Here is a 6,000-nt window from a genome sequence, read left to right as displayed (position 1 = left end):
CCCTTCCCTCCAGGAAGCATCTTAGATACACCTCACTCCCAATAAACTGACTTCTGAATCACAGTCCTGAGAATTTCTCTAGAAGTTCCTACAGGAACTGTAACTGTGTGTGGAAGCCCTTGCCTTCACTGTTGGCAATGAACCCTGACATCATCCTGCACAGCAATCCCAGATCTTACCTTTTACCCTGTGGTGTCTGCAAGAACTCAGGATCCAACTTGAAATGTGAACCTCCCTCAGGAATGTGTAAGAAAACACTCTCCTGGTCCACATGGCAGGAATATCTGTGCTAACCCTCTACTACAAGCCCCAATCTGTCCTATATGTTAGGTCCTCAGGCCAAAGAAACTCCATTTTGAAAATCAGCACCTACCAACCCAGGTATGACCTTCCCGGTAGGCCCACCCCAAAAGAGTTCCCTAACTATGGAAACCACAACACAACACCAAATAACAATCACAGGGTCAGACAGGTTGTTTTTTTTTAACTACCATCGTACATGACTATATAGTTAAGAAGTTTTTTCTTACAGGCTGCTGTGCCTTGCAGAGGGGCAGCCTGGCAGACTCTCTCTGTCAATAAACCATTGCTTGAACTCAGAGATGGATCTCTCGTGGATATTTGCACCAGCTGTCCTAACATTCTGGAGCTGAATCCCGGGAGGGGATCCATGATTATTGCCTGCTGGCTCTCCCTTCATGGGTATCCTATAGGGCATTTCCGCCTCTTGCCGTTGCTGACCTCCTCGCCCACCACAGAATTCGACTCTGGACAGCCTTCCGTCTACTAAGTTCTCAGAGCTCTTTTATGGTGGCCCTGAAAACAAACACACACACACACACACACACACACACACACACACACACACACACACACACTTTCTCTCTCTCTTTGAAAACCCCAGCGCTGGGTCAGGGTCTCCCTCAGCTTTGGTTGCAGACCTGTCAGGGATGGTGACAACCCTCACTGATGGTCTGCTCCTACGTGGGAAATCAGAGAGGTTGTGGGAACACTCCTTCCTCTCCTGTTTCCCTTCTCCAGGCTCCTGAGAGCTCTTAGCCTTGGGCTCTGCCCAATCTAAAATTCTCTGCAACCCCCACCCCCTCAGCTGTCTCCTCAAAAACCTTTGGCCTCTCCATTTAACTCCAGGTCTCAAACCTCACAAGCTCATTTTCTATTGCAACACAGTCTGACCCCAATATAAGTTAGATAATGAGTCCTCTTGGCCAGAGAATAGGACTTTCAATCCCACCATCAAACAGGATTTATAACTTCTGTCACCGTAGCGGCAAGAGGGTAGAGATTCCTTATGTTGAAGGCTTCTCTTTTCTTCACTCTCGCCCCTCTTTGTGCCAATCCTGCTCTCCTGCACAGGTCCTCCTTGTTGCTCTCCTTTAACCCTTTCACTTCCCAATCCTAACAACTTTCCCTCTTTTGACCCACAGATCACTCTTCACTTTCTCGACCTCCACCCATAGGGACCCATCTTCCCTGTCCAGCCCATCCTTCAACCCCCTTCCCCTTCTCTTGACCTCAACAGCACATCCCCCACTCCCGCCTCTCCTTCTCCCTCTTTCTCTTTTCCTCATTCCCACTCTTGTGGGCCCCACCTGTTTGCTCCAGCAGTACCCCCCTTACCATTGCAGAGGTAGCTGGTGCCAAAGGCATTGTGCGTGTTCACGTTCCCTTCTTGCACACTGACCTCTCCCAGATTGAGAAACGTTTAGGTTCTTACTCTACTGATCCCAACTCCTATACTAAAGAATTCCAATAACACCCAGTGCCACGATCTGACATGATATCTATATCATTCTCTCTTCCACCTTCCTCCAGGAGGAAAGACAAAGGATTTGGGCCACTGACCAAGTACATGCAGATGAGACACATATAACCTAATGAGAATCCAGCCCAATTTCTGTTTTACAGAGGCTCTTCAACACTGTACTAAAGTATACCCACAATCCCCAGATGGCACTGTCATCCTCATGACTCATTTTACCTCCCAGTCTGCCCCAGACATTCGGAAAAAAATAAATCTTAAAAGGTTAGAGGAAGGTCCCCAAATGCCCCAATCAACCATTCTTAATGCTTCCTTTAAGGTTTTTAGTTATAGAGAAGAACAACAAAAAACAGATAAAAGAGACAAAGCCAAATTTCAACTTTTGGCACAGTCCCTGCCCAGCAAACCCAAGGGTACAGCTTCTGATGAAGGGCACTACAAGGCACCTCCTGAAGATTGCTTCAAGTGCAAACTGGGCCCCTGTGTACCTTAATCCCCGACTGCCACCTGGCCCTTGCCCTAAAGGCAAAAAAAAAACAGACACTGGGGAGTTGACTGTCCCTCTACCCAATGAGGTGAGGGTCCAAACTTTCCCTCTTCCTCCTCCCTAACTAACCGCATAGGGCTGGCTTCCGAGGATTGAAAGTGCCCAGGACCCTCCTCCCTGATGACCATCACCCACCAGGAGCCCAGGGTAACCGTTGAAGGTAGGCCAATCTCTTCCCTCTTTGATATAGGAGCAACTTTTTCAGCTTTGCCCGAATTTGGGGGACCAACTCAGCCTTCCAAACTCTCTGTAGTCGGGGTAGAGGGAATAACTTCCAACTCACAGATAATAATGTAGCATCAAGGGGACTCCTTTCACCCATTCCTTTTTAATTATACCTCATTGTCCCACTCCCTTAATGGGAAGAGACTTCCCCTCAAAATTTCAAGTTTTCCTCACCCCTCATTTCCCTTACATAAGTTCCAATATGGAACAACCCAACTAGTGGCTACAGATCTCTCTCCCTTCTCTTCTTGCCAATTTCCTGTTTTCCTTTCTACATATACCACATTGCTTCTTTTTTTGACCCCAAGTAACCCACCTCTCCTCCACCCCCTCTGCCCCCACACCTAGTCCACCCTCAAGTTTGGGATTTGACTCATCCAGCTATTGCAACTCACCATACACCCATCTGCATATCCCTGAAGGACCGACCCCTCCTCTTTCCCATGTCGTCCTCAATACCCAATCTCCCTGACTCATTTCAGAGGGCTAAAACCCATCATAACAGATATTAAAGATGCCTTTTTCTTTATTCCCATACATCCTGATTCACAAGATATCTTTGCCTTTACAAGGACTGACCTAGATACTCATCATTCCCAACAGTTCAACTCAACCGTCCTCCCCCAGGGATTTCAAGACAGTCCCCATTTCTTTGGCCAACCACTCACTAAGGATCTCTCTTCTCTTTCCCTGTTATCCTGTCTTCTTATACAATATGTGGATGATTTCCTCCTCTGCAGTCCTGCCCCAATTTCAGCCATGGATTCCATCTCTCCACCTACAAGTCACCCTCTCCAACTTCTTTCCAGAGAAATCTCTTACTTCTCTTCCTTACTTCTATTCTCTTTTTCTCTCCTATGCACTCCAAAACATTAGGCTATTGGCAATTCCAGGTTCACCATACCTAGGGCACACCAACTCTTCCTAACTCCACCTGCTGGGATGGCACATTCAACACTCCTCTCATTCTCCAATTTGATGCCTGCACAATCACCAAGCCACGAAATTTTATCACTGGGTGCTACTCCCTTGATTGGGAACAAGAACATGCCTCCCAACACAAGTACATGTGCTTCAAATATAAACAAATGCCAGCTTGCAAAAGTATCCCTGACAAGGCTTATTGTCCCTATTGGTCTTACCATCATGTTCACACAGCTATCACAGGAAGTTACTTCCTCAAACTCTGTCCCCCGCCAATTATAAAAGTACCCAATGTAACTCCATACAACATACCATCCCTCATCCTCAAAACCCACTTTAGGAGTCTACTGTCAAGGTTGGGGTTCGTATTGATGGGCAGGGAAGAGATCCAGCAGGAATAATTAAAATGATTAAGGCCTACATCCAACCAGTTGACAAGCCAAAATGCAACATAGCTCAAATCATCACAAACAGTACTAAATCCATACCTAGACTCCCTGTGCTCACATTTCTCAACACAACCTTACAACTCCTCAACAATTCTAACCCATCCTATACTTCTAACTGCTGGCTCTGCATCTCTCTTACCCATAGCTCATTGATAGCAAACCCTATCGTTTCTCCATGAACTTCCAATCTAACCTCTCTCTTCATCGCTTCCTCCTATAATTCCTCAGGATCACTTTATTCCAATGTCTCCTACTTTACCATACCCTCCCCCACCCTATGTCTCTATTCCACCATGCTACCCAACAGTTCCCTATGCAATACAACTTACAATGTCACTCAGTCACTCCAGAGCCAACCTGGCATCTTCTTCCTCTGTGGAAGCTCCATTCTTCACTGCCTGACACCCCCTATTCCCACCTTATGCCTCCCTGTCCTCCTCACAACCGATACAAGCATATACTCTGAGGAGGAGGTTGAATTAACCCTTTCCTCCCCCTCCTGGACTCCACTTCAGAATCCCAGATGCAAAAGAGCAATCCTTTTCCCAGTCCTCATTGGATCAGGAAAATTGGCAGCAGATGGCATGGGTGTGGCAAGAATAGGTACAGCCACTCGTCTTTACCATAAATTCTCCCAAGAATTGAATGAAGACTGAACGGGTGGCAGATTCCCTGGAGTCTCTTCAAATTCAAGTCACCTCCTTAGCCAATGTAGTTCTCCAAAATAGGAGAACCACTGACTTACTAACAGCAGAGAAGGGAGGCCCTTGTGTCTTTTCAGGAGAGGAATGCTGTTACTTCACCAACAAATCCCAAATAGTCCAAGGAAAGATAACTGACCTCTGGGAGAACATCAAGAAACGATGCCAGGAACAACAGCAGTCATCTTCCTGGAACCTTCTGGGCCAGACTCTCTGTTGGCTGCTCCCGCTGATGGGCTCTCTCCTTACACTCATCATACTGCTTTTAATAGGACCTTCTCTGGTAAATTGCCTGAAAAATTTTTTACAAGATCGAGTAAAGGCACTCACTAATCAGACTGTAAACCAGCTCTTTATGAGCCAATATAGCCTAAACCCTCTTCACCCCCATACAGTTCGAAGAAGCCAGAAAAAAAAGATGCCTCTTATCATTATAAGACAAAAGTCTGGAATGTTAGGTCCTCAGGCCAAAGTAACTCCATTTTGAAAATCAGCACCTGCCAACCCAGGCATGACCTTCCCAGTAGGCCCACCCCAAGAGTCCCTAACTACCGAAACCACAGCAAAGACACCAAATAACAATCACAGGGTCAGACAGGTTATTTTTTAACTACTCTATTGTACATGACTATATAGTCAAGAAGTTTTTTCCTATAGGCTTCTGTGCCTTGCAGAGGGGCAGCCTGGCAGACTCTCTCTGTCAATAAACCATTGCTTGAACTCAGAGATGGGTCTCTCATGGATATTTACACCAGTTACCCTAGCAATACATAGGCACCTATGGCTTCCCCTGACATGGGACCCCTGCCCACTGAATGATTGCCATGGGCTGAGGCTGCATGTGTCTCCCCTGCCCTGACCGTTTACAGGAAGCCTGACCCTCCAACTGTACCAGGACCTCTAAGCTGACTCTCTTTAGAAAGACTTTCCTGAACCTCAACAGAAATCCTTTATAGGAATCTCTAATCTGACTTTTTATAGGAACTCCCACCTTTACTATCTAGAAATAGTTTCCTGATCCTAAACAGGAAATGATGATAGGATTCTCTGTAATAGTCCTTGCCCTGATCTTGCCCTAGCAGTCCTTCTTTCACCCTGTACAGGAACCACTGTCCTGCCCAAGAGAAGAAACACCAACCTGAATCTCTAAAGGAACCACAGTTCTAACTCTGCACAGGACTCCCCTCTGACTCCCAGCAGGGAACTGTGCCTTGAGCTGGTAAAGAAACCAGTCCTTAAACTCAACAGAAACCTCCCATTTGTCTCTTTAGAGGAATCCAAGGAATGAACCAGTGAATAAAATCACCTACACTATAGGGGAACCTGTTTTGTTTTGTGGTGCTAGTAACGGAATCCAGGGCCTTGCACTTGCCA

The sequence above is a fragment of the Sciurus vulgaris genome, assembly GCF_902686455.1.
Source record: "Sciurus vulgaris genome assembly, chromosome: X".
In the NCBI taxonomy this organism is placed as follows: Eukaryota; Metazoa; Chordata; class Mammalia; order Rodentia; family Sciuridae; genus Sciurus; species Sciurus vulgaris.
The sequence above is the reverse complement of the archived record's forward strand: the minus strand, read 5'-3'. Positions refer to the sequence as shown.